The sequence below is a fragment of the Bos indicus x Bos taurus genome, chromosome 5, assembly GCF_003369695.1.
Source record: "Bos indicus x Bos taurus breed Angus x Brahman F1 hybrid chromosome 5, Bos_hybrid_MaternalHap_v2.0, whole genome shotgun sequence".
NCBI lineage: Eukaryota > Metazoa > Chordata > Mammalia > Artiodactyla > Bovidae > Bos > Bos indicus x Bos taurus.
In genome coordinates, this window is record NC_040080.1 from 114,208,861 (window position 1) to 114,235,191 (window position 26,331).

At 41.1% G+C, this 26,331-nt stretch overlaps 1 protein-coding gene across 2 annotated transcripts in view; it reads left to right on the forward strand.

Moving 5' to 3' along the window:
- Positions 1–1,371: 1,371 nt before the first annotated feature.
- The window catches only part of OSBPL8 (oxysterol binding protein like 8), a 166,298-nt gene continuing 141,338 nt past the window's right edge, over positions 1,372–26,331 (forward strand). The window contains exon 1 of one of the 2 annotated variants that reach the window (XM_027543308.1): positions 1,372–1,786. The gene's annotated coding sequence lies outside the window, so the exon portion shown is untranslated. The remainder of the gene's footprint in view (positions 1,787–26,331) is intronic. The other variant, XM_027543311.1, reaches the window with a different exon arrangement.

The window sequence follows — 26,331 nt, forward strand, 5'->3', positions numbered from 1 at the left end:
TGTCATTCACAGAATACTAAACTTCCCTCATATTTATCTGAACCACAACTACAATCTCTCAGACTTCAGAACAGAACCTATAGAACCTTTTCCTCATTGGAACACCACTTCATTACAATATCTCATAGATTCTAAGACTCATTCTTTTTCACATTTTAACATCCCCGAGTTTAAGATGCATCTTTAAAAAATCAGTGGCATGGCACAGTTTAATTGGCAAAGTTTCTTTTCTTTCTTGGGTAACATGAAATAATGGTGAGTCTTAAGTTCCATGATGTTTTTAGAGTTTCTATGAAATATTTTAGTAATAAGGATTATATAGGCCAAACTCTTCTGCTTATTCATTTCAAAGTATTCAGCTGATCAGAATGTTTTTTGACCTCTTAAGAAAACGTAATGAGAATCACGTAAGAAAAGAACTTAGTTCTGGGTTAGAAGGAAAAATGAGTTACAAACTGAGTTTACTTATTAGTGAAAGCTTTTTCATGTGCCTTCATTGTTAACAGAATTTGATTATGATCTTTCTGCTTTTCTACCGCCCTTATTTTTGTATTGTTACCGTCTTTTGGTCACTGACACTTTACTCTTCCTCTCATTACTGGGTTGAGGTGCGAGTTCCTTGGATTCTGGTTAAAAGAGAAGGCAAAAGGTTATGTCCAAAAGTTAATGCACCTGAAAAAAAAATCAAGAATTAGGGTTTATTTTAAAAATGGAACGAATCGTCAAATTCCTGTGTATCTGTTTAAAATAGTCACCAACCTCACACATTGTAAAACTAAATGACTGTTAAACTGGCACGAAGGATCCCGAACAGGACTAGAAACCAAAATAACTTTGCTAAACTATTTTCATCTCAGCATGAAAGAAATGCACCATCCTCTCCTCAAAAATAAAAATCTCTCCTCAAAAATAAAAATCTCTAATGAAGAAAACAGTACATTAAATGCCACAACTGACGTGCTACTAGAAATAGGAAGTAGTTACTGCCTTCCAAGGCAGATACCACGATGCTTTCTGTCTGTCTTTGCTTGGCTAAAACTTAAGGCAAGCCCCAGGCTGGGGAATTGGGGGGACCCTGAGTCCTACCCGGGAGCTCTGCGGGACAGTCTCCTTAGTTTAGGCAGGGCCCTGCAAGACCGGTCCCAAAGGCCTCGCCTCAACAGGCGCGGGGTGGGCGAGTGGGTTCGCTTCCCGAGCCCGCCCCAGGATGTCCAGAGGCGTTTTCTGCCGCGATAAGACTCCGCCCGAACCAGCTGTTGACAGTTACTCCCGCGCGGCCGACGCCCGCTCAGCTGGAGACGCTTCGTCACCGCCTCCGCACGTCGTCACGTGACGGGAAGGGGGCGTGACCGAGCCCGCCAACAGGGGGCGGGGCCGGGGCGGGTCCTCGAATGTGAAGGAGCTTGGCGGCTCCAGAGGCCCAGAGCGGCGGCGGCGCGGCCTATGACAGCATCAGGCTGCGACGTGTTCCCGGGCGGGAGGCGGTGGTAGCGGCAGCCAGCGGCTGCAGCGATAGCTGTCGCCGGCGCGGTAGCCGCTGCGGGTAGCCCGCAGACGGAGGTGGGGGCCCGCCCCTGCCGGCAGACCGTAGGGCCGGCGTTCCCGCCTTCTTCGCGGGCCGAGTGGGTACTGCCTTCTCGGCCGCGAGGCAGCGCCCTTGGGCTGGGCTCGTGCCCCAGCTGCCGCCGGCGACTGCGGCCGAGAGAAGTTGGGGTCCGACTGGACGCGTGCGGGGTCCCACAGGAACCGACCGCCCGCGCCCCGCCTCTCTGGGGGCTGCGCACCGGTGAGTGTAGCGTGGGTCTCTGTGTCCGCACCCTCCGGGCGGCGGCACCCCTGCCTCGCACGTTCTGCGCTCGGGCCGGCGGGGACTGCGGGCACCCCGCGCCGGGGAGGCTTCCTTTGGTCCCTGTGTCCCCTCTTGGAGTGGGACATTCCAAAGGCTGGAGAGGATGGAGTGCTTTGAGGCCCACGGTGAGTGCGTCTGCAACCTCACAAAGCCGCAGCAGGGGTAGGGGGCCGGTACCGTCTTTTGGACGGCCCCGAGAGTCGGCCCCCGCCCGAAGTTTGCTTGGGCGGACGGCGGGGTCTCGCCGGAAGCCCTGGCGCCGGGGAGAGTGGCGCTTTGTCTCTTGATGCAGTTTAGGCGAGGCTCCCGTTTTCCTGTGACAGCCCCGGAGGAGGGCTGTGGCGCGCACCGCAGACCGCGCCCGCCCTTGGGAGAGCCGAGCGCCACGGTGTTGTTCCTCTAAACCTCAGTTCCTGTGGCCTTCTTGTAGCGTAGGAGGAAGGCAAAGCCTTTGCTGTACTTTTAAATTTAGTGTTTGTGTCTGATCCCTTTCTGGAGAATGGAATCGGGTTCCAAGAAGCTTCACAAAGAGCCTGCCTTTGGTTCATTGAGCCATCCACTCAAGACCGGCCCAGCCGAAGCAACAGTATATGCAGATTTTCCATTCACAAAAGTCATTCGACACTCTTTATGAGAGACATCTGCGATTGGGGAACGTACCTAACTTAATTTTGTCTAAATACTTCCTGAAATAATAGGTAACTTGGAAAGGAAAGTGAAGTCGCTCAGTCGTGTCCGACTCTTTGCGACCCCATGGACTGTAGCCTACCAGGCTCCTCTGTCCATAGGATTTTCCAGGCAGTAGTTTTGGAGTGGATTGCCATTTCCTTCTCCAGGGGATCTTCCCGACCCAGGGATCGAACCCGGGTCTCCCGCATTGTAGACAGACGCTTTACCGTATGAGCCACCTACTTAAATAGATGGAGAAATTTACCCGATTGATGTTATATGCATATTTACTTTAAGCAATTTAATGAGGTTTTTGTCTTTCTGATGCTGGAAGATGTAAATGACTTCTAAGTAGTATTACATTGCACTGTGTATGGTAGGGTTATTCGTTTTTAATTAACTTTCTTTGAAACTTAGCTTCAAATTAGAGCCACTGCACCCCACTCCAGTACTCTTGCCTGGAAAATCCCATGGACGGAGGAGCCTCGTAGGCTGCAGTCCATGGGGTCGCGAAGAGTCGGACACGACTGAGCGACTTCACTTTCACTTTTCACTTTCATGCATTGGAGAAGGAAATGGCAACCCACTCCAGTGTTCTTCCCTGGAGAATCCCAGGCACGGGAGAGCCTGATGGGCTGCCGTCTATGGGGTCGCACAGAGTCGGACACGACTGAAGCGACTTAGCAGCAGCAGCAGCAGCATAGGTCTTTTCAAAAATAATTATTTAAAAGTTTTGTTTTGTTTTGTTTTTTGGCCTCCCTTGAGATTCCAAGGATTGTGAATTCTTGGTTAGTTTCCGTCTTCTATCTCATCCAATGTTATCTAAACTTGATCAAGCGGAAAGAATAGGGTGAATTTCTGTGCTTGCTCGAACCTGTTTTGCAGTGAAAATTTTAAGATCATGCTGGCTTTATGAAACAGGTTGGAGAAGGAAGAGTGTCCTCTATTACAGCTAATTTAAAATGTTACCCGTTTTTTTTTGTTGTTGTTTTTTTTCATTAGTAACTGTGTGCGGAATGACTGCAACATACCTGTTCAAAGTAATGGAAAAGGGAATAGATGAAACATAAGAACTACTTTTTAGGTCTTTATGGAGCTTAAGTTGTGTTCAAATTCCATGTGAACCGTTTGAGCCACAATACATTGTACACAGGTGCTTAGAAGGGCTGGTTTAATTAAACATGGTCATGGTTTATTTCTCTTTTATTGAATCATAGTATTTGTTGTAATTGTGATCTGTGAAAAGGTTTTTCACAGATTTTTTTTTTTCCCAGTTAGAATATTATGACCTTTTAGAGGCAATCAAATGTTTCTTACAAAGCATTTATGGTACCTATAAATTTGGTAATATCTAGTTTTTAGGTTTCTTTTGAGTTGAAAAAGACATAAAAGATAGTTAAGAAACAAGTAATACAACTCTGTAATGGAATTATGCTTTAGTTTTAAGAAAAAAGTGGTAAAGTTATGAATTTACAAAACTTGCATTATAAAAACATCTCTCTTTTTAAGGAATTAATTGCGTAATTTCTCTAATGAGTGTCCTTAGTACACTTAAACTTGGTTTATAAATAATCCTTCAAGAGCAGATCATTTGAATTGAAGCATGAAATGACAAAATAAAGAAATGATACTTAGAGTTATCTAATATTATTTTGGAAAATCTTTATCCTAATAATACTTGAAGTATTGTATTTTAATATTTACATCATAATATCCAAAGCTGAAAACTTTTATTGCAATGATCTTGGAGCACTGAGGAATTAAAAAGGTCCTATCTTATGAATATGACCTACAAATAATACGTAAGTGCAACTTGAATTAAGTCTCTGAGTACTTCATCAGTGAAGGTGGCTGTGTGCAGGGAAATTGAAGTAGAGTTTCCTTGTGGTTGGAACACAGAAAGAGCTATCTGGACTAATGTGTGACAATTTCATGTCAATATTTTCTTTTGGAAACCTCTGAAAGACTTTAGATCTATCCTTCCTTCCAGCTTGGTCCTCACCCCCTCATATATCCTCTTAAAGGCATGAAATTGAAGGTCTCATCTGGAACACTTGATAGAAGGATTTTTCCTCCCTGAAGAATGTTACCAAGTTTGCAAGGAGAGAGCTTTCTTCAGATACCTTGTAGGAAAGAGTTCTTGTCCTGAAACATCATACTCTTCTACCCTTTGTTAATTTTTGTTGTTAAAGGTGGAAACAATGTAAACTCTCCATGATAGCAAGAACTATTGAAGTTCCAAATGCTTAAGAGTTATTGAATGAAAAAATGTGGTTCCAGATATATGACTGGAAAGCAAAGAGGAGTATGTGATAATGTAATCCAGATTAGGTACAAGGAAGGAGGTGACAAAAATGATGTAGGTGTCGAAGAAGGGAGGCAACTTATTTCATCTGGGGAACTTTCTTGGAAGAGGTGATTTTTCATTTAAGTCTTGACTGAAAGCGGTGTATCTGATGATAAGCAGATGTTTTCTAAGGGGCAGACAGCTTGAACCAAAGCATTAAATTGGACTGGGTAGTCACGCTAGATTAAACACAGTGAGTCTTTTTTGGTAACATGAATTTTTCTTCCCTTCTGTTACCTCTCCTTGATAAAAGTGTTGACACACTTTATAAGAGCTGAAATTTAGAGTATTTGAGTTTTGGAAGTGACAATGGTAGAGTGAAAGCAGGAGCATTGATCTGGAGGTTGGAAAACTTGATGGGATTTCTGACTGCATTTTATACAAGAAATTAGGGGCTTCCTTGATAGCTCAGTTGATAAAGAAACTGCCTGCAGTGCAGGAGACCAGGGTTCAATTCCTGGGTCCGGAAGATCCTCTGGAGAAGGGATAGGCTACCCACTCCAGTATTCTTGGCCTTCTCTTGTGGCTCAGCTGGTTAAGAATCTGCCCACAATGTGGGAGACCTGGGTTCAATCCCTGGGTTGGTAAGATCCCCTGGAGAAGGGAAAGGCTACCCACTCCAGTATTCTGGTTTGGAGAATTCCGTGGACTGTATAGTCCATGGGGTTGCAAAGAATCAGACGCTACTGAGTGACTTTCACTTTATATAAGAAAGCTAGGTAAACCACTGGGCCTTAGCTTTCTCATTTGTAAAAAGAGGAGAATAGTCCTTATTCACATGGTTGTTGGGGAAATGAGATTACAAAATGTATGTCAAAGTGCCTATTTCATTTCCCCCCTCCAGACTTGAAACTTTTGTATTGGGATTTAACTGACGAACAATGTTGTGGTATTTTCAGGTGAACAGCAAAGGGACTCAGCTATGCATATACATGTATCCATTCTCCCTGAACGCCCTCCCACCCCCCGGAAGTGCCTATTTCAGTACTAACAGATAGGAGAAATCAAATGTTAAATTACTTAAAGCATTTGTCATTAGAGCTTTAAAAAATATTTTGATGTATTTATCACAGACTCTGATATCTACTTATCTTTGCATTGACCCATTGTGTTACCTTTAAATTTACCAGTATCTAAATTCTAGATACTTAATTTTCTTTCAGTCAAGCATAATGTTTTCTGATAGAAATGAGGCTTAACTGTATTACTTCTTAATGTTACAAACCACAGGGAATGTTAGATACCTTAAATTTGTAAAGCTTTAAAGGATATGTGTTACTGAAAAATCTGAGCCTTTAGGCTTTCTTTACAGAATTTGTTTTTGAAGAAATTGTGCTTGCCTGTCATGCAATCTGTCTATTCACTGTTGTGAAAAACAAAAAAAAGTACATTTTCCTGCTATTACAGAAAAAAAAAATTACTGAAAATATCATCTGTATGTTTTTAGTGATCTGAGTGACTGTAAACCATGAGGAGTCTCTATCTGCTGTTTTTAGTTTAGAATTCAATATTTTGTGAGCAGTCTTATAGACTTCTGCATCATTGCTTAGCTAAGCTTTTTGCTCTAGTAGCTGTGTATTCTTTCATGAATCTCAAAATTTCATTATATTTTGTGAACTCTTTACAGTGTTTAAATTAATAAAGCAGGCTGTCCTTTGTATAATATTTGAAAGGGAATTATATTATGAAAAGACCAAAAAGAGTCTTGAATCTTCAAACAATAAGCCAGGTACCTACCATCTTCCATATTCACAAAGGACTGGGGGAAAAAAAAAGAGGAAACAGTTTTTGAACTTGAAGACTTTTCAAATAAAAAGGAAACTTTTTAATTCAGGATTGTTAAAAACATGATAGATTCAGAGGGAGATCGAAAGCTCCTGAAGGTGTCTTAGTAGGAGTGGTTAGTCATAATAATAATGGTAACTGATATGTGTTGAGGACTAAGTGTGTATCCAGTACTTGCATATGCACTTGACTGTCATCCCCTCCCCCTGAATCAGGCTATTTTCTTGTCCCTTTTTAAACCTCAAGCACTGAGAGATTAAATGGTAGGCTGGAGAGCCTGGATTTGAACTAACCCTGAGTCACAGGGAGGGTAAGTAGCAGGTGGTGGAACTTGCCAAAAGGCTTTGAGTTCAGGGTTTAACCCGCCTTTTCACATCAGAACCTGACCTTGTAGCCATCACATTACACTGCCTTGTGTCGTTTTCTGGCAGTTGCCCCTTGTGTCGGGTCTTGACCTTTATGATCTTTCTCAGTCTATTTTGACTTCGTGATTTGATGAAAATACAGTTTGTAATAAGATTACCTCGATTTGCTTCATTTCATGTGTATTTGAATGACATCCTTTATTTTATGTGGAGTAAAGCAAATAATTCATTATTGTTCATTCAGTTGCCATTTTCTCACTCGGAAATTTCAGACTAAACTGGAATTGTATTTTAAGGTGATTTGTTACAATTTTTAAAATTAATACTTTTTTTAAAGAGTAAAACGAATGCACAGAATTGGTATGAGTGGGTTATTATGAGTGATATTTAAAGTTTTTATGAGTGACATTTAATCATACAAATCTACATAATTAAAATCCATCCTTTTGAAATGTCCATTGTTAAAATAACTTTTTTGGCTGCCAGATGCCACTGTTCGCAGGAGAAACAATAGAGTGGGAAAGACTAGAGATCTCCAAGAAACTTAGAGATACCAAAGAAACATTTCATGCAAAGATGGGCACAATAAACGACAGAAACAATATGGACCTAACAGAAGCAGAAGATACTAAGAAAAGGTGGCAAGAATACACAGAAGAACTATGCAAAATAGATCTTCATGGCCCAGATGACCACGATGGTGTGATCACTCACCAGAGCCACACATCCTGGAGTCCGAAGTCAAGTGGGCCTTAGGAAGCATCACTACAGACAAAGCTAGTGGAGGTGCTAGAATTCCAGCTGAGATGTTTCAAATCCTAAACAATGATGCTGTGAAAGTGCTGCACTCAATATGCCAGCCAATTTGGAAAACTCAGCAGTGGCCACAGGACTGGAAAAGGTCAGTTTTCATTCCAACCCCAAAGAAAGGCAATGCCAAAGAATGCTTAAACTACTACTCAATTACACTCATCTCACATGCTAGCAAAATAATGCTCAAAATTCTCCAAATCAGCCTTCAATATTATGTGAACTGAGAACTTGCAGATGTTGAAGCTGGATTTAGAAAAGGCAGAGAACCGGAAATCAAATTGCCAACATTTGTTAGATCATCGAAAAAGCAAAGAGAGTTCCAGAAAAACATATGCTTTATTGACTATGCCAAAGCCTTTGACTGTGTGGATCACATCAAACTGTGGAAAATTCTTAAAGATACAGAAATACCAGACCACCTGACCTGCCTTCTGAGAAATCTGTATGCAGGACAAGAAGCAACAGTTAGAACCGGATATGGAATAACAGACTGGTTCCAAATTGGGAAAGGAGTACGTCAAGGTTATATATTGTCACCCTGCTTATTTAACTAATATGCAGAGTACATCATGAGAAATGCTTGGCTGGAGGAAGCACAAGCTGGGATCATGATTCCCAGGAGAAATATCAATAACCTTAGATATGCAGATGACACCACCACCCTTATGGCAGAAAGTGAAGAGGAACTGAAGAACCTCCTATTGAAAGTGAAAGAGGAGAGTGAAAAGCTGGCTTAAAACTCAACGTTCAGAAAACTCAGATCATGGCATCTGGTCCCATCACTTCATGGCAATTAGATGGGAAACAGTGGAAATATAGACAGACTTTATTTTGGGGGGCTCCAAAATCACTGCAGATGGTGACTGCACCCATGAAATTAAAAGATGCTTGCTCCTTGGAAGAAAAGCTATAATCAACCTAGACAGCATATTATAAAGCAGAGACATTACTTTGCTGACAAAGGTTATCTTGTCAAAGCTATGATTTTTCCAGTAGTCATGTATGGATGTGAGAGTTGGACCATAAAGAAAGCTGAGTGCTGAAGAATTGATGCTTTTGAACTGTGTTGTTGTGAGAAGACTCTTGAGAGTCCCTTGGACTGCAAGGAGATCAAACCAGTCAGTCCTAAAGGAAATCCTGAATATTCATTGGAAGGACTGATGCTGAAGCTGAAGCTCCCAATGCTTTGGCCACCTGACGCGAAGAACTGACTTTATTGGGAAAGACCCTGATGTGGGGAAAGATTGAAGGCGGGATGAGAAAGGATGAGATGGTTGGATGGCATCACTGACTCGATGGACATGAATTGGAACTGGCTCCAGGAGTTGGTGATGGACAGGGAGGCCTGGCATGCTGCAGTCCATGGGGTCGCAAAGAGTTGGACATGACTGAGCGACTGAACTGACTAAACTGAACTGAGTTTGTCAGATTACTTAGCTTCTTAAAAGAAGGCTCATACTCCAGTGAAAATTATGAAATATGTGTATGTGCATTTTGATGGGGTGAGGGTATGGTATTTGATTGATACAAAAGTCACTGATTTCTGACCATGAATTTTAAATTATTATTAGGCTCAAACATCTTTTTTAATCAAAATAGGAATGATTACAATCAACACATTTTTGCCAATGAGAAATAAGTTTGCTTATTCCTGTAGCATAAAAATCCATACTTTGGGATTCAACAAACACTTTGAAAGCTTTTTCTGCCTCCTCCTGGTTGTGGGAGCATTTTGCCTGCAAAGAATTGTCATTTGGCGAGAAGTCAGGTGAATATGGTAGAAGAGGCAAAACTTGGTAGCCCAATTCATTCAACTTTTGAAGCGTTGATTGTGCAACGTGCAATCGGGATTTGTCTTAGAGAAGAATTGGGCCCATTCTGTTGACCAATACAGGCTTCAGGCATTGCGGTTTTCGATTCATCTCATTGATTTGCTGAGCATGCTTCTCAGATGTAGTGGTGTCACTGGGATTCAGAAAGCCGTATCAGATGGGCAGCAGACCAGCCAGCAGTGAACCATGACCTTTTTTTTGGTGCAAGTTTGACTTTGGGAAGTGTTTTGGAGCTTCTCAGTCCAACCACTCAGCTGGTCATTGCCGGTTTTATGCAATCCACTTTTCTTCACATGTCACAATCCAGTCGAGAAATGGTGTGTTGTTGTTGCATAGAATAAGAGAAGACGACACTTAGAAGTGATTTTTTTTGATTTTTGGTCAGCTCACGAGGTACCCACTTTTCAAGCTCTCTCACCTTTCCAGTTTGCTTCAAATGCCAAATGACCGTAGAATGGTCGATGTTGAGTTCTTTGGCGATTTCTAGTGTAGTTGTTATGGAGAAGGAAGTAGCAACCCACTCCAGTGTTCTTGCCTGGAGAATCTCAGGGAGAGGGGAGCCTGGTGGGCTGCCATCTGTGGGGTCGCACAGAGTTGGACATGACTGAAGCGACTTAGAGGAACCAGAGACCAAATTGCCAACATCCGCTGGATCATCAAAAAAGCAAGAGAGTTCCAGAAAAACATCTATTTCTGCTTTCTTGACTATGCCAAAGCCTTCGACTGTGTGGATCACAATAAACTGTGGAACATTCTGAAAGAGATGGGAATACCAGACCACCTGACCTGCCTCTTGAGAAATCTGTATGCAGATCAGGAAGCAACAGTTAGAACTGGACATGGAACAACAGACTGGTTCCAAATAGGAAAAGGAGTACATCAAGGCTGTATATTGTCACCCTGCTTACTTAACTTCTATGCAGAGTACATCATGAGAAACACTGGGCTGGAAGAAGCACAAGCTGGAATTAAGATTGCCGGGAGAAATATCAGTAACCTCAGATATGCAGATGACACCATCCTTATGGCAGAAAGTGAAGAGGAACTAAAAAGCCTCTTGATGAAAGTAAAAGAGGAGAGTGAAAAAGTTGGCTTAAAGGTCAACATTCAGAAAATGAAGATCATGGCATCTGGTTCCATCACTTCATGGGAAATAGATGGGGACACAGTGGAAACAGTGTCAGACTTTATTTTGGGGGGCTCCAAAATCACTGCAGATGGTGACTGCAGCCATGAAATTAAAAGACGCTTACTCCTTGGAAGAAAAGTTATGACCAACCTAGATAGCATATTCAAAAGCAGAGACATTACTTTGCCAACAAAGGTCCGTCTAGTCAAGCCTCTGGTTTTTCCAGTGGTCATGTATGGATGTGAGAGTTGGACTGTGAAGAAAGCTGAGTGGTGAAGAATTGATGCTTTTGAATTTTGGTGTTGGAGAAGACTCTTGAGAGTCCCTTGGACTGCAAGGAGATCCAACCAGTCCATTCAAAAGGAGATCAGCCCTGGGATTTCTTTGGAAGGAATGATGCTAAAGCTGAAACTCCAGTACTTTGGCCACCTCATGCAAAGAGTTGACTCATTGGAAAAGACTCTGATGCTGGGAGGGATTGGGGGCAAGAGGAGAAGGGGATGACAGAGGATGAGATGGCTGGTTGGCATCACTGACTCGTTGGAAGTGAGTCTCAGTGAACTCCAGGAGTTGGTGATGGACAGGGAGGCCTGGCGTGCTGCGATTCATGGGTTTGCAAACAGTTGGACACGATTGAGCGACTGAACTGAACTGAACTGAAGCGACGTAGCAGCAGTAGCAGTGTAGTTGTGGGAGGGTCAGTTTTGATGATGACTCTCAACTGGTTGTTGTCAACTTCTGATGATTAGCCACTATGCTCATCTTCAAGCCTCTCTTCTCTTTTGCAAAACTTCTTGAACAACCACTGCACTGTATGTTAGCAGTTCCTGGGCCAAATACGTTGTTGATGTTGCGAGTTGTGTCTGCTGCTTTATGACCCATTTTGACCTCAAATAAAAAATTGATTGAATTTGCTTTTTGTCTAACATCATTTCTATAGTCTAAAATAAACATAAACAGCAAGTCATAAGTCATCAGCCAGAAAACATAAAGTGAGAAATTTGCATTAAAACAATGTATAATATAGCCACATTTACTTGAGAACATATTCCAGTGTCAAACAGCAGAGTTCAACAATGCAAAACTGCAGTTACTTTTGCACCGACCTAATCCTCGGATTTCTTTGGAAGGAATGATGCTAAAGCTGAAACTCCAGTACTTTGGCCACCTCATGCGAAGAGTTGACTCATTGGAAAAGACTCTAATGCTGGGAGGGATTGGGGGCAGGAGGAGAAGGGGACGACAGAGGATGAGATGGCTGGATGGCATCACTGACTCAATGGACGTGAGTCTCAGTGAACTCCGGGAGTTGGTGATGGACAGGGAGGCCTGGCGTGCTGCGATTCATGGGTTCGCAAACAGACACGACTGAGCGACTGAAATGAACTGAATAGGTTTGGGGAGACATAGTCCCGTTGAAGTAACACTTTCGTATGTTATTCATTCATAGTACAAAATATGTTATTATTTTGTATGAGTAATGAGGTGACTTCCCTGGTGGTCTAGTGCCTGGGACTCCTCGCTTCCAGTGCAGGGGGCCCGGGTTCAATCCCTGATCGGGGAACTGGATCCCACATACCCCAGCTGGGAGTTCTCATGTGCAGCTCAAGATCCTACATGTCACAACTGAGACCTGGAGCAGCCAAATAAATATTTATTTTTTAAAAAAAGAATAAGGAGTTGGGATTCCTTGGACGTGAAGACACAGGTACACTGTAAAGTGGAGAGTAGGGTGAGGCACTTCTGAGAACGAGTTTTGCTTACTGTATAATTTTGCCTATTGTTTTGACTATAATAAGTTAAGATCAACAATCCAGAAGCAGAGAAAAACAGTGCTGTGCATCATAGTGGGGGGATTGTAATAGTCCCCTGGGCTGTTTTGCAAGGTGTGAATGCTTTATAAATATTCATTAATGATCATGAAAGGAGTTTCTTCCTACCTAATATTTAGAAAGCTAGAGAGGCAGACTAGAACAGGCTCTGGAGCCAGACTGCTTCACTCAGAACCCCCACAGCCATGTAACTAGCTCATTGCCTTGTCCTGACCCTCTGTGACATGAGAGTGCTGCAGGCGAAGACAATGGTGTCTTCAGGCACAGCAAGACCAGGAGATGCACCCTGTGAGTTTCCTGTTTTTCTTACGTGGTATGAAAGAGATCTGGAAGTTCTCACATAATCCAAGTGCAGGAAATAGAAGTTAGAAGAGTGAGAGCCAGCCCGCCTGTCCTGCGGGGACTGGTGTGAGTGAAAGAACCACCTAGATCCTAGAGGTTGTGGGGAGGGCGGCTGCTTGGGAGAGGTAGCTGAGGCCCTAAGAATATCCATACCAGCAGGAGCTGAGGTGGGGCCAAGTCAGGAGGCCCACTGGATGCTGTTGCAGCATCCTCATCAGTGTATGCCATTGTGACCCTGCTGCTGCTGCTAAGTCGCTTCAGTTGTGTCCGACTCTGTGTGACCCTATAGACGGCAGCCCACATGGCTCCTCCGTCCCTGGGATTCTCCAGGCAAGAACACTGGAGTGGGTTGCCATTTCCTTCTCCAATGCATGAAAGTGAAAAGTGAAAGGGAAGCCGCTCAGTCGTGTCCGACTCTCAGCGACCCCATGGACTACAGCCCACCAGGCTCCTCCGTCCATGGGGTTTTCCAGGCAAGAGTACTGGAGTGGGGTGCCATCGCCTTCTATCAAACCTCAAAGGCTGATGAGGACCCAGAGGGCAGTCCATGGGTCCACATTCAGACCAATCATGACATTCCCTGTGCCCACAGAAGCTTTCCTCTACATCCAAATACCATCATAAGAATAAGGAACACAGAAACTGTAAACGTTTTTCTATAGAAGTCTGAAGAGTTCCTGTGAAACAGGGTTTCTCTGGCTTGGCTTCGTGGACATACTGGGCTGGATAACTCTCTGTGTGATGATGGTTTCCTGTACATTGCAGACTGTAGAACAGCATCCATATCGTCTGCCTGTTAGATGCCAGTGGAACCTCCATCAGTGTACCGCCAGAGTGTCTCTAGATATTGCCAGATGTCCCCTGGGGACAAATCCCCAGTGGAGAACCACTACCTCAGAAACTGGAGTTAACCTGAAAGAAATTATTTTAAATTGAAACAAGCTTACCTTTAATTAAAGGTATTTTTCTCCCCTTCGGAGATGGGTGGAGTTCATGGGGGAGGTTTGTTTATGGATATGCAACAGAGGAAGCTATGCTGTTTTTATAAAATAGTTTCTATTGAATTTACACTTAACACTAATTTATCAGCTTAGACATTGTCTGGATTTTCCACTTTTTCTTTCTTCCTCTTTCTTCTTTCTAGACTGGTAGCTATGGTTGTTATTGCCTAGCTAAACACATTTCCCTTATCCCCCCAACCCCAGCTGTGATGTCCCTATGTCCCTCTCTAAATAACAAAAACCAGTATATAGTTTTGATGCTGCTGCTAAGTCGCGTCATTCATGTCTGACTCTGTGCGACCCCACAGACGGCAGCCCAACAGGGTTCTCTGTCCCTGGGATTCTCCAAGCAAGAATACAGGAGTGGGTTGCCATTTCCTTCTCCAATGCATGAAAGTGAAAACTGAAAGGGAAGTCGCTCAGTCGTGTCCGACTCCTTGCGACCCCATGGACTGCAGCCCACCAGGCTCCTCCGTCCATGGGATCCTCCAGGCAAGAGTGCTGGAGTGGGGTGCCATTACCTTCTAAACTTACTTGATCTTTTTTCTGGAGTACATCCTCAACTAACTTCCAAAAAAGTGTGTTTGAGAGGCAAATTTTCTGAATTTCTATATATAAAATGTCTTCATTCTGTTTCCATATTTAACTAATAGTTCAAGTACAATCCTAAAGGAAGTCAGTCCTGAATGTTCATTGGAAGGACTGATGCTGAAGCTGAAGCTCCAATACTTTGGCCACCTGATGTGAAGAACTGACTCATTTGAAAAGACCCTGATGCTGGGAAAGATTGAAGGTAGGAGGAGAAGAGGGCAACAGAGGATGAGATGGTTGGATGCCATCACTGACTCGATGGACATGAGTTTGAGCAAGTTCTGGGAGTTGGTGATGGGCAGGGAGGCCTGGCATGCTGCAGTCCATGGGGTCGCAAAGAGTCAGACACGACTGAACTACTGAACTGACTGACTCTGGTACAATATTGTAGGTTGCAAATGACTTTCCTTTGAAACTTTGGAAAGCAGTGCTTGGTTGTCTTCCAGCACTTGGTTCGAAGTCAGATGCCATCTAATTCCCTATCCTTTGAAGGTGATTTGTTCTTTATTCTGACTGAAAACTTTGAGGATATTCTCTATTTCATCTTTTTGCTGGAAACTCAACGAGGAGTGCATGTTTTTGTTTTGTTTTGGTTGTATTTGTTATAGGCATTCAATTCCACATATTTGAGTCAGATTGTTCAACTCTAAGAAATCCTCTTCTGCCTTTGATCTTTTCTTCTCTTTGTTTCCTTGTTTGTTCTACCGTAGGCAGATTTTTCTTGCTTGGACTGATCCTCATCTTATTTTTGCTTTCGTACTTTGTGCTTTTCTTAGCTCTATGTTCAGGTGACTTTTTTCCCCCTAGTTTATTGGGCTGATTTTTTGAGGAGAGGGTAATCTATGGATTTTCTTGTTCTCTTTTTCTGCCATTCTTTTCTTGTTTTATGTTTTAGTGCTCTCTTTAGTCTCAGAATATGCAAAGTAACATTTTTAAAAGGCATTTTGTGTTTCCTCAAATATTTCCTTCTCCTGTCAGCTTTTATGTTTGTTTTTGTAATCTCTTTTTTCTTACTTAGTTTTCCTTATATGCCTGGTGATGCTTAGTTGACTCTCATTAATGTTTCAGAAAGAAGGACCAGCTTCCTGGTCTGGATATCCCCCTCCCACTCCGTTCCTTGGACTGCTTTCAGTATTAGGTTTTTTCCTTTGAATAGGAATTCTAGGCACGGCACTTCGTGGACAGGACATTATTGAGTGGGGCCTATCTGTTGGCAAGTGTTGTGTTGAGGGGGAGGGGAGCCAGGCCATGGGCCCTCAAAATTCCAGGCTGTTGTCCAGTTGTTCAGTCGTGTCTGACTCTTTGCGACCCCATGGACTGCAGCACCCCAGGCTTCCCTGTCCACCATCTCCCGGCGCTTGCTCAAACTTATGTCCATTGAGTCAGTGGTGCCGTCCAGCCATCTCGTCCTCTGTCGTCCCCTTCTCCTTCTGCCGACAGTCTTTCCCAGCATCAGGGTCTTTTCTAGTGAGTTCGCTCTTAGCATCAGATGGCCAAAATATTGGAGCTTCAATCTCAGTATCAGTCCCTCCAATGAATACTCAGGATTGATTTCCTTTAGGATTGACTAGTTTGATATCTTTGCAGTCCAAGGGACTCTCAAGAGTCTTCTCCAACACCACAGTTCCAAAGCATTAATTCTTTGGTCCTCAGCCTTCCTTATGGTCCAACTCTCACATCCATACATGACTACTGGAAAAACCATAGCTTTGGCTGGATGGACCTTTGTCAGCAGGGTGATGTGTCTGCTTTTCAGTACACTGTCTGGGTTTGTCATATCTTTTCTTCCAAGGAGCAAGTGTCTTTTAATTTCATGGTTGCAGTCATCATCTGCAGTGATTTTGGAGCCCAAGAAAATAAAGTCTCTCACTGTTTCCATTGTTTCTTCATCTGTTTGCCATGAAGTGATGGGACCAGATTCCGTAATCTTAGTATTTTAAATGTTGTATTTTAAGCCAGAGTTTTCACTCTTCTCTTTGACCTTCATCAAGAGGCTCTTCAGTTCCTCTTTGCTTTCTGCCATAAAGTTGGTGTCTTCCACATATCTGAGGTAATTGATATTTCTCCCAGCAATCTTGATTCCAGCTTGTGCTTCATCCAGCCCACCATTTCTCTGCATATAAGTTATGATGTACTCTGCATATAGGTTAAAGAAGCAGAATGACAATATACAGGTTAGAAGCATTTATTACTCTGGGCCAGCACCCCACTCCAGTACTCTTGCCTGGAAAATCCCATGGATGGAGGAGCCTGGAAGGCTGCAGTCCATGGGGTCGCTGAGGGTCAGACACGACTGAGTGACTTCCCTTTCACTTTCCACTTTCATGCACTGGAGAAGGAAATGGCAGCCCACTCCAGTGTTCTTGCCTGGAGAATCCCAGGGATGGGGAAGCCTGGTGGGCTGCCGTCTATGGGGTCACACAGAGTTGGACACGACTGAAGTGACTTAGCAATAGCAATAGCAATAGCATCCCCTAGACGGGTATTCACTTTCTTCAGAGAAAGGCCGACTGTCATTTTGCCAGGGAGTAAATGCCGGTCGTTTAGGTGCTGCTTGGAGGTGGGTGTTGGGAAATGGAGCTGTCCCTTAAACAATCAGTCAGGTAATATATAATTCTCCTATTTTTAGCCCCACTATTTATTCCCACCCTTTGTTGAACTATTTACTTTGCAATAATGCTTCTCTGGGATTCTGTCAGATATATTGGTTCCCACCCTTTTATATAGAACAGATATATTCTATATAAATTTATATAAATAGATATTCTATAGGATAGAATGAGGCCGTGGCTTTCTCTGCTTGTTGTATCAAGCAATTTCATATCTATTTTCATCTTTCATAAGCTTGTTGACTTTTCTCTCTGTACCACTCATCTCCACTTCCGGTGTGTGTCTTATTTTTAATTTTGTTAGAATTTAAAGGTTACTCTCAATTTACAGTTATTACAAAATATTGGCTCTATTCCCTGTGTTGCACAGTACATCCTTGAGCCCATCCTACACGTAGTAGCATGGACTCCCATTTCCTGACCCCTGTTTTGCCCATCTCTGCTGTTAATTTCTTTGCTCTTATTATTCTTTTTCTGTATGAACTGTTTTTATGTCAATGGGATATCTGGAATAACTGGAGGGAAAATTTGTATTTAGTCCATCATCTTTTGTTGGAGACCTTTCCTATCTTTTTATGTTGTTGTTAATGCAGGTTTATTCATAAAAACTGTGATCATGATACTATGTTGATGTACATTGGTATTTCTTCACTGTTGATTTGTAGAGGTGTTTGTGTCTTTCTGCCAGTTGGTCCTGAAATTTGGGTGCTTTTTGAATTCTTGTTTGCTGCTTCGTTTCTCTGTTTCCTCTCCTGTTGTCATCTGCCCCAGCCTGGACATGTCATTACGATTCTCTTGCCACTTCCACTTTGTCCCTCGAAAACTGAATGAGACCATTTAGAACTGTGTGTAAAATAGTATCTTTTCTCTAGAGAATGGTGTGTCACCTGTAAGCCCATGATTCCTGTCACATTGTGATTATTCATTATATGCTTTCTGTTTCTCAGCTGTGTCAAGGCAGATGAGGTGTTACTCTTTTTCATTTACTTCTCCGCCTTAATTGTGATATCTACTTTGGTTCCTTAGTTACTGATATTTTTCTCTATTACCTTTCTTTCTCTTCCTAATCATTTTTGGTACCTTAAATGTTGAGCTTAGATTGCCTGGGTGATTCACTAATGCCATAATTTTCATCTCCTTTTATTTTATACTCAGAAAAACTTCCCATCGTTGTTTGAATTCTGTATACTTTATTCTGGTTTTTATTTTCCAGTCTCCTTTCTCAAAGCTTTAGAGAAATTGATTGACTATGATGTATGGGGAGCAAACGGGTTTAGGCGTCTGTTTCCCCGTCTTCCGTGGTACTGCTGCACCTCTCTGTTAGTGTGCTCAGTCCTCTCATGAGGCTTTGTCATGCCTTCTTTTCCAGCGATGGTTTTGACTGCTGAGATGTCTTTTATGATTAGAGTTCTAATGCGCTTGCAATCAGAAGTTTATTTAATCCAGATTTTTAAAATGCTGACTACTTTGAAATTGAAATCCTGTCAGAAGGGTTGTGATTTGGAAGGCTTAAACGCCTAGATTTGGCCTGATTATGTAAGATCCTGTGGAACCTACACAGTACATGCTTATTTGAAATTTAAAGTAGCTTAGAAAAGAAATCGGCTCTTGTGTAGTTTCTTTATTTGCCTGCCCTAGGGGATATCAAAGCTGTAAATATTTCCTAATGCAGTTGATATTTATTCACTGATTATTTTGTGAACTTTCTCCATATTCTGTGCAACTCTTGGTTTTAGAATCCAGACGTTTGATTAGATCATGGTTGTATGTCTCCTGGTCTACCTTTTTCAGGTATTCTAAACATTTTCCTTTTTAGATACTTGTTATAATCACTGTCCTTCTTGTCTGGCTCATTATGGTATACTTTATTGCTTCTATTATGTGTATAGTTTTGGTACTTCTTCTCACTGTTCCTGAATTTTTAAAATAGAATCTTTAGCATTGTTTTTCAGTTTGGGAAATTATAGGTTTATTATCATTGTTTTGTCAAGAATTTCTGATTAGGGTGTAAAAATTTAAAAATAATACTCTGTCAGTATTGAGGAAGAATTCCTGTGTGCAAACAGACTCATTTAAGAGGTTGATTGCTTAACATAATTAGTGTTTTAACTAGCAGAATCTTACTTGGTTTTCTTTGGTGGCTTCTACTTAATTTACAGTAGTAGTAATTAACCTCTTCAAGTTTGTAAATTCCAGTTAATCAGTGATACATTTTTGTGGCTATGACACAAATTGATTTTAATTAAATTCAGAAAATTATGCCTTTTGGTATTCTCTAAGAATTTTTTTCATAGTCACCATATTGATCAGTTTTCTTTTAGGAAGTCTTTCAGTATGAGTTATTTACATGCTTTGTCTTTTTTGATAGTCATTTTTCATTGAAGTATTAAAAATTATGTTAATTTTCATAGATCCTTTTTGAATTGGCATGTGGAAGTGTAATTATGTATCTTGGTTACCTTACATGATAAATTAAAGATGATGAGTACTTTGGTTGTGGTAATTTATACCTTGAATTAAAACCCAGAAACATCTAGGCCAGAGTTAGGCACTCAGACACTCATTTTTCTTTCATGCCCAAGGTAGAAAACCATTCTTAGCTGCATCAAATTATGAAGAGATTGTTTTGGGGACTGAATAATAAAATCAGTAATAAAATTCCTTGAGGTTGTTCTGGATTAACTTTAGTCTTGCATTTCAAACTTTGATCCTTAGTGAAAAACCCCCACCTTTAAATATGGATATGAATTTACTTGTAGGAAACTGGTGCAAGTCCTTTGGTTTATTATAGCCAGTTACCATAATTAATGAGAAACACATTCACTTTTTTCTAGTATCATGATTTAAAACAAGGTTCATATTTTCCTTAGAAAAGAACCTTTTAGAAAACAGCAAATTCACATAGAATGAGGTAGTTGTAGCTGTATTTTTAAATATCTCAGTTTAAAAATAAAGACTTAAAATCCAAGGGAGACATTTAATATATTGGGCTAAAGTATTAATAGATGGCCAGTGACATATTTCCAAATACTGTCCTTAAGAGGCCTCGGTTTATTATTGTATCAGAAACCCTCTTTGAGACCCTGTGTCACAGCCTTCTGCAACCCAGCATTACAAACACCAACTGATTTAGTAAACAGATGCACTGGGAAAAAATAAAAACCTGCCAGAAGTATTGTCTTTCCTGCTAAGTAACTTTGTGACCTTGGCAAAGCACTTAGACTCTGTGGGTCTTAGGAAAATGGAGAGTTGGAATAGATAGCCTCTTAGGTTCTTTTGAGAATTCCTTGATGATGCTAGGGGGCATCATGTAATATAGTCATTACAATAGCTCTGAAATAGATTATTTTATTCCCATTTTACAGATAGAATTTTTGATGTTGTACCGACTCTGTGTTCAGTCAAGTAACATGATGAATCATGTAGCTGCCAAGAGGCCAAGCAAAAAGTTGAACTTAGCCTATCTCATTCTATAGCTGTGTTTTTTTCAGAATACAGTACTGCCTTTCCAAGCCATGTTGTTAGAGTAGACCACTAGACTTTATTCCTAAAATTTATTGCATTTCTTAATCTGTACTTTATAGTAAATGTGCTTCTGCATGATATCATGTGTTACTCAGGGAAACCAGAAGTCAGGGATCAGGCGTGTCTGATTTGTGCCTGGAGTAGAAATGTGTGACCAGCTTTTAGATAAGCATATTAAAACTTATATGTCTAAGAGATGATTGATGTGTTCTGAGTTATTTTGAATTGATTTGAGTAACGTCAGTGTTTTTCAAAAACACTTTTGAAACTATCCTTTTGATATTTCTTTAGTGACTTCAACCTCATTCTTTTACGTATATTCTTTGATGGCAAATGACATTTGTTGAGAATGAATTTGATATTTGGAAAAAGTGGGAAGTCATTCTGAACTGAGTCTCATACACAAAATTAGGGAACAAAATGAGAAATGCTATTTTCAGCTAAAAATAATCAGTAACCAAAAGGATGACACCTATTATTCTTGTGTCATTTGTATGGTAGCTAAGAAAGTGATGAGAAGAGAGGAGTTCTAGAGTTGTTTTGTATGGTGGCAAGTTGAAATAGTCTAAAAATGACTACTCTAATGGAGATAACCTTTATTTGGATGTAAATTCTTCTAAATTAGTTAAAGTTACACCTTTAAATGGTTATACTTGTTCTCTGTGACTTAGGCCAGTGCTGTGCTGATGTAGCCTGTGTTTCAGAGTTGGTGAATGAATTATACATGGCAGGCAGGTGGTAGTCTTTCCATTTGAAAGGAGATCAGAATCTATATAACATTTGTTTGCATAATAATATAATTCTCAGTTATATTCATATTTATTATATAATTTGTGGTTATCTGTATCTAGGTTTAATTCCAGTCAGCTACCTTGTCCCATTTCCTAGTATGAACTAAAAGCGGTTCTGCTGCTAAGCCTGAGTATACTCTTTGATGTAGGTCTACACATAAAATAACTTTTCTGCAAAAATTATACTGGGGGACATTATGAACGTATATTACTGAATGGCTTTTGGATATCAGTGCTGTACTCTCTTGGTACAGATATAAGCAATACTATACCTATATATCTTGTTGCAGAAGAACTTGTGACAGGAAGATTTCATTTTATCTTTTCAAGCATTATTTTTTAAAATTTAAAATCCCAAAGGATAGAGTTTAATGAAGCTTCCTCATTTGTGATTATTAAGGGATACTAAAAAATGCCTCTAGTCCCTTTTTCGTAATACTTTTCCTTTTGAGGGTTCAGAATAATTGAATGTTACAAGACCTTTAATTCAACAGATACTTGAGTGTAAGTCATTCCGTGGTGGCTCAGGCGGTAAAGAATCTGCTTGCAATGCTGGAGACCCGTGTTCACTCCCTGCATGGGGAATGAAAGAATGGCAGTCCATTCCAGTATTCTTGGCTGGAGAATCCCATGGACAGAGGAGCCTAGCGGGCTACAGTCCATGGGGTCTCAGAGAGTTAGACATAGCTGAGTGACTAACACTTTGACTTTCATTATGCAAGGGACGGAAAATTTAGTGGGAACTGGATAGACATGTGTGGAGAAGGCAATGGCACCCCACTCCAGTACTCTTCCCTGGAAAATCCCTTGGATGGAGGAGCCTGGTGGGCTACAGTCCATGGGGTCTCTAAGAGTCGGACACGACTGAGCGACTTCACTTTCACTTTTCACTTTCATGCATTGGAGAAGGAAATGGCAACCCACTCCAGTGTTCTTGCCTGGAGAATCCCAGGGACGGGGGAGCTTGGTGTGCTGCCGTCTATGGGGTCGCACAGAGTCGGACACGACTGAAGCGACTTAGCAGCAGAAGCAGATAGACATGTGACCTCTGTGTGTGTGTGGGGGAAGGATGGGAAACAGATTGTAAACTACTAATTGTGCAATTCACTGTGTAGTCACCACTGTGGACAGTGCTAAGAGGAGGAAATAAGAGGGTGATAGAAGATTTTGCTGACCTAGTTGGGGAGGGGAGCCAAGGAAGGAGACCCAAGGAAGGTGACTTAAGCTGAGAGGGAAAAGAAGAATATTTCTGGCAGAACATCTTGTTTAAATATCCTGGAACAGCAAGGAACTTGACTTTTGCTAGAACTAAGAGTCCACTGTGTGTAAAAAAAAATAATAATAATAATGAGTGACAGTAATGTGGCTCAGTAGGCAAGGGCCAGATCATACAAGACTTGAGAGGTCTTGTTAAGGACTTTGATTTATGTCTCACGGTCCATTAGAATACTTTAAACAAAGGGATCGTGAAATGATCAAGTTTAGCATAATCACTCTGGGTGCTGTGTAAGATGGTTTGAAGCGACCAGGGTAGATGCTGGGAGACTCGTTAGGTTGTGTTGAAGTTAAGGTCCCTATGGCTTATCCAAGGGAGAATCCTGTAGGCCAATGGGTCTCAAGGTGTGTCACCTGAGAGCTTATCAGAAGTGCAGGTTCTCGGGTTCTTACTAAAACCTGTTGAATCAGAAGCTTTGGGAGTGGAGCTTAGAAATCTGATTTTGAACAAGCCTTGCCGGTGATTCTGATGCTTCCTAAAGTTTTTGAACCTCTGCCGCAGGTCACTATACATGATTTTGGTATAGGGTAAAGCTCTAAGTTGGTGATGTGAATATGGAGTAGCTGCATGAAGAGGGTATTTGAAAACAAGAGAAGAGGTTCTAATAGAATGAAACCCTGAGATTCTTTAGTTTACAAGACCTGTAGCAGAGTGAAGAGAGCTAGGGAAAGAATTAGAAGAGGGTCGGTTGGAGGGACTAGACGGCCAGGAGCATCTTTGGAGGGGCATGGCAAAGGGAGCGTTACACTTGGCGATGCAGGATCCTCGTGTGAGTAACTGTAGTGGGATTACAGAGGCAGGCACCAGGTCTCAGTGGGTTCAGAGGGAAAGGGAGGAAGGAGTGAAGAAAATACAATTTACTTACTCTTTATTCTTTGGCGAGATATTTAAAATTCCAAAATATGGGAAAAGTAGATAACCTTGATGGGCAACTAACCGGCATATGGTTCTATTGAGAACTATATGATATTAATGAAATCTCAGTGTTTTGACCTATTAATTTTGAAATTCATAATTTACATAGAGGGCTGAGCTCAAGTCTTTACCATTTTGCAAGGAATGCCATAGTGTAATAGTAAACTTACGGGAGGGAAGTTGCGGGGTGCATGTTTAACCTACCAAGATGGTTTTTTTAACATGATTAAAACCATTTTAGTGTGTATTTATATGAAAGTAATTTTTAAGTTACAAATACTCTTATTCATTACAAATGTATTAATTCATCTTCTACTACTATTAGGTATCTAAAGAAAAATTAAAATTAAAAAATTAAATAAATTGAAGTACAGTTGATTTAGTGTTGTGTTAGTTCCAGGTATAAAGGAAAATTCTTTAAGTGTAATTCTTTTATAATTTAGACTTTTAATTTCTTTAATGACCCTGGCTTGTTAGAATTATTCTAACATGTTAATGTTATACTATTCTTAAGGAAGACCACATTTAATGTGAAGCCAAATTAAGATAATTTCAAGGTCAACCCCAGTTACAAAGTCCTGTCTTTCAAGTCTCGTGCGCGTGCATGTGTGCATACACATGAGGGAGCGGGCGGGGGCTGAAGACAGACTTAAGCCATTTGGAGATGCATTTTCTTGGTGACATATTTTTGTCTAATGTTTTTTAAACCAAAAACATATCAACATATGCTGTCTGTAAAATTCAACAGCTATAGAAGCTCATCCAGTTAGTTTCTGTTGCCACTAGACCCCACTTTATGTCCTGAAGAATCTGCTTATTATCAGTTTGGGATTATTCTTCCAGGTATTCTTCCCCTTGTCCCTCCTTCCCCTAATCCCCCACCCCTACCCCGTATATGTACATGTGTGTATAGTTAAAAAAAAACCACAATTGGGATTATAATGCTGTTTTGCAGTTTTTTTCCACCAGTCAATACATATTAAATCTAAAAGGCTGACTCTTAATAATTCTTCCCATTGAATTTATATTTTGTTCTCTGAACATCAAACTGAGTCTTGAGACTGGGGTTCTGGTCTCTTTTGCTCCATGATCTTGGGCAAGTCACTTAATCCCTCTATGATTAGTTTCTACATCTGTAAAATTTAGAGATGGTCAGTGATTGATTTGAAGATTTCTAATATCTCTAAGGGCTTCGCAGATGGTTCAGTGATAAAGAATCCTCCTGTCGTGCAGGAGTCAGAGGTTCAATCCCTGGGTCGGGAAGATCCCCTGGATAAGAAAATGGCAACCCACTCCAGTATTCCGCCTGGGATCCCGTGAACAGAGGAGCGTGGCGGGCTATAGTCCACGGGGTCACAAGGAGTAGGACGCGACTGAGGGACTAACCAACAACAGAGGAAAGGAGATGTGGCTCTGAGGCAGGAGCTGTGCTTTCTGCTCTCCGGCTTTCCACTTTGCAATTACCTGCTAAGTAAAATTTTTACAAAACGCTTGAGAAGGCAGAGCAGTCTCAGTTTGAAGAATCTCTGAGTGAGGTGGTTTGGCTTTGGAATTAGCATTGCTCTGTTCTTACTGTGAATATTACATTTATTTCCTGCTTTCAGTGTCTCAGGTTGCTTATTTTATTTCCTTTTCATTTTTCTCTGTTTTTAATTATTTTCACCTTTTTTTTAATCCATAGTGTTCTTTGTCCTTTAAACTTGTAGGGACTCTTTGTATTCCTAATCTTAAGCTTGTGTTTTTCTAATATTTTCTCGTCACTTTTATATATTTTGAATTTCTCTGGCTTTCATATTTGAATTTTTGTGCTTAAACTCTTTTTAAACAATTAGCTATTTTTTTCAAGTAGCATTTTATTAAGGCAGAGACACAAGAATAAAGAATAATTGAGAAAACGAATGACTCCAGCAGTGGCTTGCCCAGGGAGAGCTTTAGTTTGTTTTTGCTGATACATGTGTTCTTTTTTCTATAAACCTGGCTGCTGGGCTGCATAGTTCTTTTATGATTGGCTTCCAATATATTGGGTTGGCCAAAAAGTTAGTTCAGTTCGTCCATAATCTTATGGGAAGACAGAACACATGTTTTGGTCAGCCTAATGCTTCACACTCTAAGTAAGAGATTCAGGGTGACTTGTCCTCTCCACTTACCCAGTAGTAGCTCTCAGGGCTTCCCGCAACAGACTTTCTTATTCCTTTAAATTTTGAACCTCTTCCTCCTAGCTTTAACCTGAGTATGTACCATGGGCAAATTTCCCACCTCTAAATAAATAAGTCTATTTACAGTGATAAAGCCTTTGAACTATACATAAAAGGACTGCTCTCATGTTTCTTATCATCTTATCTTTAATTATTTTGGAGGTGTTTGATTTTAGAAGTTTCACAATCCTCATTTTAAAAACAATAAACAATCTTTAGCAGTATTAGCCTCCCCAGATCTGCTTTCAATAAAAAGTGAAAACAGAAAATAGGGGTGGGTCTTGCCTAATAGTTTACCACTAATCTTATTATTAAAATTTTTTTCTAATTTATTTTTCTTTAGTAGCTTCCTTTTCTGGTATACATAGAGGAAATTCTTTGAAAAGTATTTTATGATATAATACCCTATTGTCATGAAAAATGAATGTTAACGAGACAAGCATTTGTGACTGATATATCAGTAAT